Source organism: Periplaneta americana, chromosome 8, assembly GCF_040183065.1.
Source record: "Periplaneta americana isolate PAMFEO1 chromosome 8, P.americana_PAMFEO1_priV1, whole genome shotgun sequence".
NCBI classification, from domain to species: domain Eukaryota; kingdom Metazoa; phylum Arthropoda; class Insecta; order Blattodea; family Blattidae; genus Periplaneta; species Periplaneta americana.
In genome coordinates this window covers 151,083,105-151,100,189 of record NC_091124.1, presented here as the reverse complement: position 1 = coordinate 151,100,189, position 17,085 = coordinate 151,083,105, and the positions used below count along the sequence as shown (strand labels likewise).

Genomic DNA, 17,085 nt, shown 5'->3' with positions numbered 1-17,085 from the left:
ATTTTGATACGTGTGCAAGTTATTTCGGGACGCTGGTCGAAATCGGGGCTGTCTGGGGAAATACGGGACGGTTGGCAAACCTAATTATCTTATATTCATCCTACAGGTGATGAAAACCTCGGAAAATACATAGTCATGTAATCAGCCTAAGCGGGAATCGAACCAACGTCCGAGAACATCTCCAGATCAGCAGGAAAACGCACTGCCCCCTGAGCTACGCTTGTAGCAGATTTTTATTTCAATTTATTATCTTGTGAAGTCTCCAATTACATCACAAAGTTTACCGTTCTTCTGAATATGTTTTGAATCCTTTGGGTGTTCCAAACAACCGGAATGAATACAGCTGAGAATCAGCATATGGCAAACGAACTCCAAGAAACTTTCAAATTTAAATTCATCTCTGTCTGTTCGTAAGTAGAACAAAATGCTGGAATAAAAAGCTGTGGAAAACATTGCTTCCACACGAGTTGGGTAGTAACTCTTGTTCCACGATGCATAATGCACATTTCATCGATCGTTTTGCCACAGCTGGAGATGCGATAATGAATTTTTAAATACAGCGATAGCAAGTGTTTAATAGATGGAAGCATTAATATTACATGACGATTATCTAGTTGAAATTTAAAGTGCTTATGATAATTAACATCATATTTTATTTAAAATACTCTATAAGCTTTGTGTTCCACATGAAATACTGTATGTAACACAAACGTGACAAGTACAATTAACGGAAGTTTTTAAAATTAAAGAGCGCGAAACCGACAGAAATCAGACTATGGGAAACAAACAATTGAACAGATGATGGTTTCAGTTGGCAGATATAATTCTATGGAAGATGAGTAACTGGTTTTCAGACAAATTGAAATATAACGGAAGAAAGAAAATAAATTATTCAAATGACTCTCACAAACAATTTTACCAACTTCAAAATGTCACTATTGATACGCTAAGGGCCTGTACTACGACTCTCGGATAAAGTTCTAGTTTAAACTTATCCGGCAGATGGCATATTTATCCGGAAGTTGGGTTGTAATTGCGTACTACGACTTTTGGTTATGTGCAATCTGGAGGCTAAACTTCCAGATTAGCAATCCGGGAGGCAGAGTAGCAGATTGGCGTTATCCGGAGGTTGGAACTCGGTGTTGAAATCAAGATGGCTGCACGTTGTACAGCTGGTGATTTGAAGGATCAATTTAATTTTGATACTGATTCTGATGATAAGTTCTGGAGCAGATGCTTCGTTATATCAGAACAGCAAAACGAATTAGGCCCCGTCCAAATAATTTTGAAGAATGGGATGACGAGAAATTTTTAGACAGTTTCGAATAACGAAACCTACTACATGAAATCAATTATCAACTGAAACAAGACACAGCTCGTAAGTACACAGTTAATAATAAGCTACACTATTTCGGTAGGTATTACATCAATATTTTGTATATAATAGCACTATAATAATTACTTTGAAGTACAGTAACCTGTAATACAGTAGAAGTGAGGTTAGAATGTTGCTTCATACAGGTGTTCTGTTGCCCTTACAAGGTATGAAGGTGATTGATATAATAATATAGGGCAACCTACAATAATAACAGTATCAAAATACTTTTATATAAAAAATAATAACAGTACATAATATATCAAAATCCTTTATATGGTAAACTACCATTTCTTCACAATTGCGTTACCACATTAAGATACAAATGTATTCACATATTTCGGTTCTAGTCAAGTCATATGTACCATAAACGAAAGAAAAATTGAGTGCCGACACCAATTTCCCAAATAAAGGTGGAAAGTTGCTGTGAATGTGGAGTGCGGTGGAGAGGTACGGGTAGGCGGGATCGTTCTATCGAGATAGAAGGGTAGGCGGCAGGGAAGGGCAACACATTCATTTCATTACTGTGTTTTCTTACTAATTAAAGGGAAAAGACAAGTTTTCGTAAGATCGAGTTAGTGACAGGTTAGTATGATTTGCATATATTTACAATTGTCTAAAAAAAAAAATGTCAAAACTACATCCAAACCTCTCTCTTCCAGGCTATCCTGTAGGGAGTCCTTGCCTTCTTTTGGTAACGCTATTGTAAAGATTTACCGGTAAAGTTGTAACCAAATCTCATTGTTTATACATTTTTCCAGAAATAATGCCTTACCTCCAATGGACCAACTACTACTGGTATTGAGATTCTATGCCACTGGGAGAACATTGACAACAGTAGGAGATTTTTGTGGGGTCCACGAAGTTACAGCAGGAACTGTTGTCAATCGAGCTAGTGCTGCATTTGCTGCTTGGTTTAATTGAAGTGATGACTTTTAATGCTTCATTGGGAGTAGTTTTATTTGCTCCAGTAATTAAGTGCAAGGCTTATTCCCCCCCCCCCCCAAGGGATTCTGTCTCTTTTTGATGCTGTTACGAATACTTCTGAATAGTATTTTAATACAGGTTTTATGTATATATTATAGGTCTTGATTAAAGTTTTCCTAGAACTGTTTCATTTTGTGTCTGCTAGTTGTTTAGTCAACTCTCCGAAGATAGATTGGAATACCAATAAGGCATCACTCATGAGTAGACATCGGATTTTTAGGCACTAAAAATTGCAGTTTTAGGCGCCTAAAATAAGCTCAAAATTTGTAAAATTAGGCTCTATTTTAATGAAAATAGGCATTTTAGGCACATCAAGGTATCATACTTATTTCTTTCACTGAAATTTTTAGTTATACACTAAAATACGCACAAAAAAGTATGTTTAAACATTAAAAAAGAATACTATATTATATTTACAAACAGAGCTGCACAAATTTAATATATTGAAACTAATGAAATAATGATTATTGATATCAAGATTACTCATTTTAAGTTATTGAAATTCAGTTCCATGCTCAGACTTTATTATAATTATCTGCACAGTACACCACCAGAATTTTTTCTAAATTCTCCACAGTTAACCTTTGCCTTTTGTCACTGAGAATCATTTTGAAAGCAGAAAATCTTATTTCAACCGAAACTGATGTGAGAGGCGCAAATTTTAAATTAGGTACAATAGAAACATCAATACTTACTGGAACATTTACACTTTCCCCCGATATCACTCTTGATACCTTTTCCAACAATGAAAATCCTACATTCTTATTTTTAACTTTTTTCCCAGTTTCGCCCAAAGCAGAATGTATGTTCACTTGAGCTTCCTTTACTATTGCTATTTGGCTACAAAGAGATTGTTTTTCACTTTCTAATTGTTCAATGCTTGCAGGTATGAAAGAAAAGTTTGATGTTATGTAGGCAATATCGTTTTTCACTCGTGAGTCATTCAGACAATCTTTCACTGCTTTCACACACGCTTTCATGCAGAAGAAGCTAAATTAGTAGCGTGAAAAGCTGCCAGCTAAGCAATTAGAATATAAGAATATCATCCCGGCAATTGCTATCAAAGTTGTAAGGAAGAACTGAATATTATGAGTACATACGTTTGACTGGAGAATTCAAAAGGTTAAAGTGTAGTGGTCTTAAAAAGAATTATACCTCAGGATAGCTCAGTCAATGTATAAATATTATAGGCCTACTCATTAAAATTAATAGAATTTATATATTTCAACTATTGTTACATACCTGTTTACTACAAATCTTGCAGAATATTATTTTTCCATCATAAGTGAATTCTGAATATTCTGTTAGCCATTGCCGGATCAATGTAGATTTTGCACTTATATTTTTCGGCATTATCGCGTTAAACTTCACAGGAAAACGTCCTACCGCTCAAAACTTCTCAACACAAATAAGGTGAGGGAAAGAGCAACTGTTAACGAGCATTCAAATGAACCGTTGTTATTGAGATTCAATTGGACAAAAATACAAATTTCCACTTATTGTTGCATTTCCTGGTAGTGTTAACACTAGGAGGGCCTTTCTTTTAAATATTTTGTAATGGTTTACCCTATTAATTCGCAGTTTTACGACTTTTCATAAATATTTCAAAAACACTCTTTCTCCAAAAATTGTGATTTTATGACACTCTGAAGGGCAGTACAGCTAATCGGTTTCAGACCGAAAACAGTCATTTTTATAATATAGAATATCTCGGAATCGGTAGCAGCACATGTTGTGATTGTTGCCTGCTTCAAAACTAAGGTTGGTTCTTTGTCGGCATTTATGCCTCCAAACATGTTAAATTCGGTGAAATCTATTGCGAGTGTCGTGAGATTCAAAACATTTTGTTTCCTTTATCAATGGTTTCATGGCCGGTGTGAAGCAAACTTTCCACTTTTTAAATGCCTTAAATTTCGCAGTGAATGCATGTATAAATTATAAAAAGTAAGAGTAAAATGCGAAACTTTACAGTGAGTTAGGCATTTTTAGGCGAATATTAACAAATTAGGCTCTAATAACCGTTTTAGGGCATTTTAGGGCACTATAAAAGTCTTTGAATACCTTTCAATTTCCATGAAACACAAATATTAATAATTATTTTTACTTTTCTCCTAAAGAAACAAAATAGGCATTTGCCCTAGAATCCGATGTCTGCTCATGAGACAACTGTCAGGAGATAATGTGGTTGGGTGCCAAGTTCCCTTCTCCTTCCTTGCATATATCGCTCACCAGTAGGAGTAGGCCTAACATATTTCATTAATCAGACTTAAGATATGCTTGCTACGCTATACTGGAGAATTAGCACGGCCACTTTGAACCGTGCCGTTACGTTTACCACCAAATTTAAGTAAATACACAATGTCACCAACATAAGAACATGACGTTGGTGTGTGGCGTAGTTGGCGGGAGAAATTTTTTCTCTCTCTGTCTACCTCCTTCGTTCTGAACATTATTGAGAGATAGCACCACTGTTAGCGACAATGTGTATTTGCGTAAATATTGCGAGTAAATTATGACGAGTGCCTTAGATGAGAGGCTCGGGACAGAAACAGTTTTGCTGTAGCGCATGCGCGGACCTCTCATGCAGTGGGAGCGTGATCCTTACTTGAATTTATTTTTGCGTGTACTTGCAGATTAAATGATTGAGATCCCTTCTTGCTCCGGTTACAGGCCTTGCATTTACGAAGGTTATGTTATGTTAGCTTAGATTAGGTTAGGTTAGCTTAGGTTAGGTTAGATTAGATTAGCTTTGGTTAGGTTAGATTAGCTTTGGTTAGGTTAGCTTAGCTTTGGTTAGGTTAGGTTAGCTTTGGTTAGGTTAGGTTAGCTTTGGTTAGGTTAGGTTAGGTTAGCTTTGGTTAGGTTAGCTTGATTTGATTCGTCCATGTAGTAGTTAAAATTATATAATATGACAGTTTTTGATTCGTAATATTGTTAAAAAATAATAGGCTTATAATGAAAGCGGTGAATAATTTCATGGTCCTTAAATTTTTTTTCGTAAAAGGCTAGGTATTTTTCGATAGGCCAGAAATAAAACAGCAACGCCATCATAATTACGTACTTTACGCTTTGGCGAACATTAACCGGAAATTTACTTTCCGTCATATTAATTGTATTCCGTGAAACACACCTTTTTTCCTGTTAATTTCCTTGTGATATCTAGTTTATTATCTTATTACATCTTCATTTTCTTTTAATGCATTCAAAAAACCGCCGTTGTACTACATAAAACCTTGAACTAGACTAATGGAGTGAATTATTTAAGAATATAGTCGCGAATTTGACTACCACCATTTCGATTATATTTTGTTTGATACGGCTCGGTACGGCCCGGTGACTAGTGGCCAGCGAGTAGAGTCGACTATCGATATTGGTCTGCCGTGCGTATTATCCAGTTGTTCCGCTTGCTATATACAGTATTATTATTTAACAAACTGTAACAGTTTATTAAATTTTAGACGTGACAGTTTTTCTTCATTTCCTGAAAGTTTTGGAATTGGCATTTATGTTTTGCAAGGGAGCTGTTTCATTCACGCTAGGCCTAGTGATTCATGTATGCAAACATATTCATATCGTTACTTTTTATATATATTTTATTGCTTGGATCCCTCACAGTGATGTCTTAACAGGCTAAGATGATTCAAACACAAAGGTTTGATAAATACATTTTAAAAATTATGACCAGGTACACTGTAGGCTATTTAAAACAATAAAAATGCACTGTATCTGCAATTCAAATTTATTTTACATAAGCAAAATATGGTAAAACAACATTTTTCAAGAGGCACATTAACTGAAGCGTCGGCTGGAACAACGTTATAAATTATATTTGGTAAAATTTACAGGAGCTGCAAAAATGTGTATATGCGTACAACTTTGTTCTTATGAGGGTAGCAAACTTTTGAGTGGACAAATTTCACGTACTGCATTGATGGACAGTTGCAAGCCAAGGAGTATAGCAAGGTAACATGACATACAACATTATTACACGGAAACACACCGAATGAAAATTTTGTAACTTACAACGTTGTTCCAGCTGACGCTTCAATTGTATTCAGGTACTCTGTGAATGTGTACTTAAAACAAGAGAGATGCACTATAGCTGCAATTAAATTTAAAATTTATTTCTTTATTTTGTGTGAACAAAACACGACATTTTTCAGGAGACACAATAAGCATAATCATGTATTACATCCACTGTCTCATTATATATGCTATGGTACATGTCATATTTACAAATTAATAATATACAGGCTAATACATAAGAGTACATAGTAACTGTAATTAAACACAACACAAATACATATGCAAATACACAAAACTTGGAAAACTGTGGCAGAGCCAACTTCAGCTATAAGCCCCATTTGTTAGAGATCTGCACGGGCCATAATTCTTAGGCCCGGCCCATCTCGGCCTGATCTGAACCAGACCCGAACCCAACCAGAAACCTTAGATTAGTTAATAATTATCACCTGACTCGAACCTAATCCTGAAGACTAGCAGATAAAGCAGAGGCCAGAGACCACAGAGATCAAGAACAGCTGCAAGAGATTATCACTCCATTAGAAGGATGAGAAGAAGTAATCTCCCAGTCATCCAGGTCAAACAAATCTGGTCAACAAAATTAAACATATTTTTTGTTAAAACATAAAGAATGGGTGATTATTGTAGCATTTACTTTCTGCCACTAATTGAAGATGTCTTTGTAGATAGACCATTCATTAAAGAGGAGGAAAAAGTAATGTAAAAACTCCAAATCTTACTTTTGATATTCCAAACCCCATCTCTTTGCAAACATGAGGATATGACTTACTTTTATTTCAAATCTATGTTATAATGTTAGATTCCAACTTTCAACTAATGTATTTTTTAAAGAAATCACTGTAATAGTACTGAAGTTCATGAATTTCTAACATCTCAAGTAAAAGTAAGTCAACATTAAACTTACAGTTCACAGATGGAGAAAGATTTTTCAATGTGGCTAATGCATTCCTCAGGGGCTTGCTTTTTCTTTCTTTCTTTTTTTTTTTAAGCATCCTTGGGGTGTAACTCGATCAGCTATTATCCCATTATCAGCTGAAATATTTAAGAGAGGGATATATGCTTATATTCAGATCTTTCTGAGTTTAGCCTACACTACCTACACTGAATAAACCAGTAATTTCACTTAAAACTTACTTTCATTACACTGTGTAAATACCCGTACAGTGGAAGACCTTCACCTGCTGCACCAGCTGACTCTGTAATATTTTAAGAGTGGAATTAATTCATAAGATATTTAATTCTGGAGAAAGATGATGTTTTATCATAAATGTGTGGACACTTCAAAGTCAGCAGCTGTAACAGTATTGTATTTTCTAACGTGCTATTAATCCAAACTCATTTTTAACAATAAGAAAGTGAAGCTGCAATAAAAAAGAGAGAGAGAGAAAACCAAGCAAATAGTTCTATTGTAAATAGAGTGAAGTCAGTTTCTGTTTTACCTTATGAAAAGATATTTTTCAGTTTTTCTGTACACAAAAAATCATTCACAAGTTTCAAAATGAGAATCCTCACGGTAAAATTGAAATACAACTTAACATAATGTGGCCTAATCTAATTACAAACCCATTACAGAGAAATCTCAAAATAAATTCTTCAGTTTAGTGTACTTTCTATTTTTAGGCCTACATTTATAAATTTCAAATTCCCACTCAAATCCCACATAATATTATAATACAATGATGTTTAGTTTTTATGACATCCATTTCTTGTGACCATTTCATCATTATGTACAATTTATATTTTAACATTTTTTTTTTTTAACTTTTGCATCTAATTTATCTACTGCTTGCTGCAGATTTCATATAGTATGTGTGTTAGTTTTATTTTCAACATGTTGGCTGAAAATGTGTTTACATGTTACAGCTATTTCAGATTGGAAAAGGATCATACGTAGAATGTGAAAGAATGTTTTGTAGTATAAATCAAATTACCTGGAGATATTGTTGGGATGTCCAGTTTCACTTCAAAAACTAGAGAATTGCACTGTGAACCTGAATGGTAATAATAGAAATAATAGTATTATAAAGTAATACCGACATTAAATTAAATTTGTATAACAATTTTCAAGAATCTAATATTTTCTTTTATCTCTAAAGCTCATCATCTCTTCTTCTGACTCTTAATTCCTTACACACTAACCTCATTCGTGTTATTAGCTGCACTGGTATCAGTGGAACTTGGTTTAGTTACTACTTCGGCTGTAACAAAAGTAAGTAAATAAATAAATGAGTGAATGAATGAATAAATAAATAAATAAAAAGAATTCAAACTTGTGTTATACAATTTCCTCTGCTTATTATGTAATAATTGTATAAATTAACATATAAGTGAACTTATGCATTGAATATTAATAAAAATCACTGAGAAATCACTCAATTGATAGGAGAATTAAATCACTTACCTTGGCTAAGTTTGGATTTGGTTTTGCTTCAGTTGGAGGGGCTCCAATTGTTTGTAGCCTGCATTGTCTCTCTGCAGCAGCAATTTTCTTTGTGTTCTTTTCCAAGAATTCAAATTTGCTTCTCAGCTGTTTTCAGGTCCTTGTATTTGTGCTGATGTTACTATATTCTTCCCATGCTTCATTCTATATTACTAAAAAGGAAGTAAAACTAGGTTAATTCCATATGCAACCTACAACATTAGAAGATATACTGTAATTCTCTTTTTCCCTTATCTAAGTTTCTATACTTAAATAAGCAAGAGCTTTTAATGGACGATTGTCAGTACAATATCAAACATGACTATACTGTACATAGAAACTTTGGAAAAAAACTGAATATCTTCTGTTTCTGTGTTATTTTACGAGGTGTTGAATGTGCATTACAGTGAGTGATTATAGTCGAACTGGTAGCAGCAACAGATATTGCATTTTAGTGGAAACGTCTCTCCACCTCATGCTGTTCTTTTAAAAAATAATGTTAGGCCCTATCTGTGATCGAATGGTATTATAGGCCTAATACAAAATATCCGCCCATATACTAACAGTAAAATACGTAGGCCTAACATACTGAAATATTGGTAATTTGCTAGGAACAGTGTACCTTGCTGTACTAATGTTGGTTAGAAATCCCAGGCCAAAAACAGCATTCATTATTATCAGTATCAGTGAACGTTTCTTTTTAAACGAGTTACTATGCCTTCGACCCATGATTTGAAGCCGTGAGTACATTATTTCTAAAAAAAATTACCGAAATAGGCCCTATTCACTAATAATGTAGGCTATACAACAAACTGAAAGCACACTTAATATTAATTACAATACAAAAATAATTGCCACCTACACTTCTTGTGCAGTTACACATGAATAAAACAATGATTATGGAGAAAAACGCACTTTTGCTGGAACCCGCACCCGTCCTCTTTAGGCCTACTCATTAAAACCAAAATATTATCATATTGTAGGAATTATTACTATTCGAAAAGAAACATAACCTTTAAAATCTTACCTTTTGCTTCCATGTAAAGTTTCTTCATACAGTATGTGTAAGTTTCTGTTCTTCACTCTGTTATTTTCTTGGCTGGAGCTTCAGCATTATAATAAATAATAACAATAATGCTTACAATAAAACCTCAAAATAAATAGTACCATATAAACACGGAACATAAACATGAAATACGCGGGGAAAGGTATACCAACGCAATAAATTTCACTACATTTTCAGTAACTTCATTGCCAACGTAATAAAAATGTTACTATATCTTCCGGATAACAATCCTGCAGTTAAAATCCGCTGGTAGTACAGAACAAAATATTTAACTTCCAGATTGCTAAACTGGAGTATACGAATCTGGAGCTTTAACAGGCGATCGTAGTACAGGCCCTAAGGAATACCTGAATAGCGATTGACAAAAGGCTTAACATTTGAAGGATAGTGGGCCAAGCGCCATATATTAAAAACAGAGAAAACAAAAGTCAAAGTTAAGTAAATACCATAATTCAATGAATTATATAACAAATAATATAAAGTATGCACATTAAAACTAAATGATATGCCAATCTTCATTAAACTATCAGCGTATTCCGAATCTCACCGGACCGGTGGACAACAATGACGTCACGTTGCAGCAAAATAGGAACAAAACTGCTGGAAGGCGACTGTCATGGCGACTGTATGAGTTGTTGTCTGTGCTACGCTAGCAAAATTTTGCGAAATTTCCGTACTGCCATCAGGTTCAAAGAAAAGAGAGCATAAACACTTTATTTCTTGAATCAGTAGTAATAACTCGTCCGTTGACATGTTCGCTCATAAGCCATTAACATACTGTTTTTACGTTGTGAGCACATCGCCATGACACAACAGTGCACAATGTTATTCGTCTGCTAATTCCCGCCCTATACAAGAACCAATCAGAATCACTCATGGCGGCTGAAGGAGACTGCCACCACCTCTGCAAGTTGATGGCACCGGTGCGATGCCTGTGGAGCATCAGTGACTCCATCGGTGAAATTCGGAACACCGTAATGCCATAAGTTTGTTCAGCGCTGAGATTCGGAATACGCTCTATGATATTCACTTAAGTTTAACCCTTGCTTTCTACGTTTTTAGTAAATGGCACTTGGCCCACTATGGTTCTGAATCTTTAATTTGTCGTGCTAGGAATGGTAGTCATGTTGAAGTGCATTGAAGAAGAAAAATAAAAATCTTAATATGTAAAAAAATGTTAAGATTCAATTAAATAAGTTTTTCATTAGAGGTATGAATTTTCAATTTACAGTTTTTTATTTATTCATTTCTCGATCTCCATGACAACCATTGTTACATAAATTTGCAAGATGTGCTCTAACAAATTCACGTACAGTGCTGGATTTAGGCCTAGGCAACCTAGGCAGTTGCCTGGAGCGGCAATTTTCAAGTGAGCGGCATCTCCTCTCCTCTCCTCTCCTCTCCTCTCCTCTCCTCTCCTCTCCTCTCCTCTCCTCTCCTCTCCTCTCCTCTCCTCTCCTCTCCTCTCCTCTCCTCTCTTCTCTTCTCTTCTCTTCTCTTCTCTTCTCTTCTCTTCTCTTCTCTTCTCTTCTCTTTTCATTTTCATTTTACAGTGAAATTTGCTTTTAAAACACTTGCTCGTAAATATTTACTGAAGTTTGTTCTTGAACACCTTCTGGAAGTCGGATATTGTTTTATCATCACATTTTCGCGGTCGCGGCAAGAGTAAAAGGAAAGAGTGCAGCTGCATAGTTATATTGTAATACTGGTGTCACATTATTATACAATGAAACTGCTTAAATTTAACTGCTTGTATAAACAAGACTGCATTACTGAAAATCAAATTGGATGTATGTTTATTTATTGCTATGAATAGTAACCACAACTCTCAATTGCATTCCTGTATTATAATACATCTTCAACAATACTATTTAATCACTTTCCAGCTTGTCACTATATAATTCGATATTAAAGGTTTATCCGCAAAGAGTTGGAGTTTATTTTTCAATTTACTTTATACTTCCTATGAAAGTAACAACAAATACTCGTAATAATTATAATACCAACAAAGCCAATACTTAAAAATAAATCACAGGCTGCCTTTCACAAATCAATTTCGTTTCAACAATGAATATGTTTGAATATGTTTCTTTGTGTCGAGTCTGATGTGCTTCATCAGATCGACTTTCATGACATCATCAATGCTTTCTCGGTGAAGAAAGTGCGAAGGAAATCTTTATAATTTATTCACAAGTAAGATGCATGTATTTTGATTCCAATAATTTATTGTTTTCTTAATTGTAACATTTCATTTAAAACTAATTTAAACTAAACATGACTGTATAATAGCTGCTCATAAACTATTTGTGGGAGTTGGGAGGCGGCAAATTTTAGCACTGCGTAGGGCGACACTATACCCAAATCTGGCCCTGCGTATATACATTTAACTGTGTTTGATATGTACGTATATATTTTAAGTTACAGCCATTTCTTTTATTGGCGTTTTAAGTGGGACGCGGTGAATATACAGACATTTTCATTACCAAACCCACTACCATTAATGCTCTCACTACATTGAATTTCTGCTAGACTCCATCGTGTAAATATAATCTGAATTAAATTTTTGTATTTAGCCAGAGAAATTTACAGTCACCAATAAATCGGATCACAATTTGGAATAATGTTATCTTTCGGTAAATTCTGTTATGTAATTGGAGACTTGACAAGATAAAATAAACTATACTTATTTCTACTTGTAAAATTTTCCTTATATTGATACTACGCGACCAAGGCAGGACCCGTCGTGGCAGAATTAGGAACTTCGTGCTCGCTGCGTATGTTTACTGCTGGAGTGTCGTCTAGAGTTGGGTCGATTCGTGAACGAATCGTTCATTCGAAGAAAGAATAAAGAATCGTAAGAATCGTTTCATGGTATCAACGAATCGTCGTTCAAAAGAATAGTAACGAATTGAAATGGTATCGTAACCCACGATTCTATTTACTTGTTTGATGTAACCTGTCAACGGACATTTCCGAACCGCGCCGAATACTCCCGAGCGAGAGTGAAATCAAAATACTGCATTTGTTAAGTATAAAAAATAATGAACACAAACCTGAAATGTGCATACTTAAATAGAGATGTAATGCAAAAAATGTACTTCGTAATAAGATTCAGTTGATAAATTATAATTTAGAAACATCATCTTGGGTAATTTTGTAGACTAATGGAGGTCATGCTGAATGGTTCCAGCCAATGAAAAAGAGACAATCCAATGTCTCGCCTCTTATGCCATCTATGCGAGAGATGTAGAACGTTTTTGTTCCTCTCGTGGTTTGCAAAGGAAAGTGTCCTGTAAGTCGTTCGTTGACGAATCGTTGGAATAGCATAGTAGGAAGAATCGTGAACTCGTTGACGATTCAAAATAATAGTTGGAATCGCAGACTGAGAAGAATCGTGAACGAATCGTTAGAATCGATTCGTAATGTATGATTGAATCGTTGGAATCGACTTCTGAAAAAGAATCGTGTTGCCCAACTCTAGTGTCGTCACATCCAATGCCTAGCGTTTCAATCTGGTCGCTATGTCGCATGTAGGAAGACGTGTTTTTTGTAGCCAAGCGTGGAGCGTTATTTATAATGCCATAAAGTTTTGTGACGAAGAAAAGAGAACTGGTTTATTCATACATCTATCGAGACAACAAAGTGTGCTGCAGCTATTGTGAAATTAAATAAGGAAACAATTAGTATGATTAGAAAGGAAGGTAAAGAATGCGAGGACAGGGGTGTAGAAATATCGACACAAAACAAAGTTAGACGACCTCCTGCAATGAAGGTTGAAATTAGACGACATGGGCAAATGTAACATAAGAAAAGTTAATAAATATTATGGTCTCTACAAAGAGGTTTCAACATTAGGAAAGTTGCATGAATTTTGTAAGAGAGTTAAGTTGTAAAGGGTGCAAGGAAATTTTACGAAAACTCATACTATCCATAGAATTCGCATTAAAAAAATATAATGAAAAAAGGAAATATCTAATAGAACGCTCTGATATAGTAGCCCGTTATTTACCTGGACGAAATATAGTTCCATACTCATTACACTGTCCACAAATGTTGGCAAGACGTAAACGTTTCAGGAGTTTATACAAATAGCAGTGCAGGTCAACGACTCATAGTAGCCCATGCTGGTGGTAGTGATGGTTTTATACCGGGTGCTTTCCTCATATATGATGTCCGGAGTTCGGCCACTTTAAAATGCTAAGGTACGAAATGTATATCAAATGCAATATTGTATAAAATACAGTACCTACTTTAGTTTACGTTACTTTCGATTCATGTTCCCTCCTTTACGAACACCGATGCTGTAGTGTGTTTTCTGAATAGATTCCTATGTGTATAAATATGGTAAAATAAAACTACACAATAAAGTTAACTATATATACGAACATATAACATACAAAGCGTGTTAATAATAATGAAACGAGCGCAGTTCAGCATGTGCATCTGATGCGGACTTTACAGCACGGCCTGTGTTGTGAAGCGAATCGCAGCGCCACCAAACAAAATGGTTCGCGTAGTACTTTAATAATAAATTATTATTATTATTATTATTATTATTATTATTATTTTGTTCGATTAATTAAAATGTGTCTCAGTGAAACTTACAGCAAAGTCCGTATATGCCAGTTTCTACAAGGTTTCTTGAGTTTCTATCTGATGCTTTTCCAATTGCGGGGTAAAGCAAGATGTACTATCACCTTTATTTTTAACCTCACTCTAGAACAGGCCTGCACAAGATTTGCGCTCTCCGAGCCGGGTCACAGCTCATGAGCGGAATGAGATATTGGCTGCGCTCTATATAAGGGTGGAATCTCGTACAAAATGTACACAAAAGAAAGTACTAGTAAGAGCGTTCATGAAATGAATTCGCGTTCACTGTTTACAAAACTATCTTGCTCCATTATTAATTAATACCGAAATATTTATTTTACAGAAATAATAGAAATTCTGTAGCTATTGAAATATATAATATCATTTTGTTATATTTTTATTTATCAATACATAAAAACGGGGTTTTATGCTGTTCGCAGCTGAAAGGAACGGTACTGCTGGTAATGAAACATCAGTTACAGATGTTCGATGCCTGCCTTTATTAAAGTTGATTATAGAAAACAGTAAAGTTCCTTACAAACACAAATGTTGAGCCAAACATAGCAATCATTTTCACAGCCAGTTTGTGTAGTCATGGATATTATTGCTGAGATTTAGTCTTGTAAAACTCAACCAGGCTAGTAGTATTATTCAAAATGTCTTTAGCCCATAGGTCCCATTGAAGATCAATAAGTTGGAGCTGTAAATCGTTAAATGTTAAATATTATGTTTTATTTAACGACGCTCGCAACTGCCGAGGTTATTTCAGCGTCGCCCGTGTGACGGAAATTTGTCCCGCAGGAGTTCTTTCACATGCCAGTAAATCTACTGACATGAGCCTGTCGCATTTAAGCACACTTAAATGTCATCGACCTGGCCCGGAATCGAACCAGCAAACTCAGGCATAGAAGGCCAGCGCTAAACCAACTGCGCCAACCAGGCAGACCTGTAAATTGCATGACAATGTTTCAACTGGTGTTGAAGGAATTTATACATTTTTAAACTTTTATCCAATTAAGACAAGATCTTGTATGTATGTATTTATTCACACTGCAATGGGTATATACCCGGTGACAGTGGTAACTAATTACACTCAATAATGACAATAATACATTTGTTAATTACAAATACACTTAATAATAATACCAATAATTAATACTAACAATAATTTATGATAATAATAATAATAATAATAATATTAATAATAATAATAGGGAATATCCTAAATTAAATGAGGCACTATCACTTAAAATAACATTTAGAATAAATCTAATTTGTGTCTTAAATCTAAGTTCGAACTAAAACCCACGAGTATGATATGTTCATATCTGCACAAGTACCTTTCCACATTACACTCATTTCGCTGTCAACTCACTCACTGCACTGGAACTACGACACATTTCACTGATTCTATCCTGATTTCACTAACACTTCAAAAACATTTCACTGATCAAATGCTTTGCACTGCCACTATAAGCTATAAAGCTTCCCTGGCAGGAACACGTTTCACTGACACAACACACTTCACTGACACAACATAATTCTTCACTGATACAACACTTCAATAACAAAATATCATTTAGATCCTTTACATACTGTGTATAATTATCGTCTATTAGTAAAGTCCTTAAGCCTATTTTTAAATACGTTTTTGGTTGTTGGTAAAGCCTTTAGTAAGTCTGCAGGTAAAGCATTCCAGTCCCTGATAGTACGATTGAGAAAAGAAAACTTTCCAGTGTCCGTCCTCTGTCTTCTTTCCCTCAATTTATATGAGTGGTCGTTCCTTGAAGAGTAATTTGGCGGTTGCAACCTATTTTTTATTTCTCTCCAGGCAGGCTCACCTCTGTATGTTTTGAACAGTGCGCATAATCGAATTCGCGTTCTCATGTCCGTGAGTGTGTCCCATTTTAATGGTGAATTTTTCCGACAACACTTAAGAGTCCGTTTTTGAATCTTTTCCAGTGTCTTAATATGTTCTAATCTGTAAGGATCCCAACATGCAGCACCATATTCCATTACTGGACGTACTAGTGATTTATATGCAATCTCTTTGGATTTATCAGAGCCTTTTCTTAGTACCCTCATCACAAAGTGTAACGCTCTCCATGCTTTTCCCGCTGTGTCCGTAACGTGTTCCCCCCAGCCTAGATCGCTGCTAAATGTTAAACCGAGGTATTTACATTTGTTAACTTCCGGAATGGTTTCACCCCCTAACGTATACGATGCGACTATTATATTTATTTTCCTTGTAAAGCTGATGGCTTTGCTCTTTAGAGAATTTATTTTCATTTTGTTGGCTATTGCCCAATCGTTTATTCTATTTAGGTCAGTCTGAAGAAGAGTAGTATCTTCATAACTTTTTATTTCCCTGTATACCATACAATCATCCGCGAATAAGCGAACCCTAGACAAGATATTAACTGGCAGATCATTTACAAAAGCCAAGAATAGAAGAGGCCCCAAGACACTCCCCTGTGGGACTCCGGAAGCAATTTCAATTGGGTTCGATAATTCCTCCCCTACCCGTACTCTCTGAGTGCGACAAGTTAAAAACTCCTTGATCCACTGGAGTACTCTGAAGTCAATCCCCGTTGATTGTAGTTT

At 35.2% G+C, this 17,085-nt stretch overlaps 2 long non-coding RNA genes across 3 annotated transcripts; one reads left to right on the top strand and one right to left on the bottom strand.

Moving 5' to 3' along the window:
• The first annotated feature begins 1,305 nt into the window (after positions 1–1,305).
• LOC138705151 (uncharacterized) lies at positions 1,306–2,492 on the top strand. Its single transcript, XR_011333641.1, has 2 exons — positions 1,306–1,378; positions 2,137–2,492. It is a non-coding gene; the product is annotated as an uncharacterized lncRNA (long non-coding RNA).
• Positions 2,493–6,195: 3,703 nt separating this feature from the next.
• Positions 6,196–10,231, bottom strand: LOC138705150 (uncharacterized). 2 transcript variants are annotated; one of them, XR_011333640.1, is made up of 7 exons: positions 9,853–10,231; positions 8,808–8,998; positions 8,546–8,604; positions 8,338–8,397; positions 7,541–7,602; positions 7,311–7,438; positions 6,196–6,973 (listed from the first exon to the last, which is right to left on the bottom strand). It is a non-coding gene; the product is annotated as an uncharacterized lncRNA (long non-coding RNA). The 2 variants fall into 2 exon arrangements; XR_011333639.1 differs by having other exon boundaries at positions 7,311–7,602.
• Between the last annotated feature and the right edge of the window lie 6,854 nt (positions 10,232–17,085).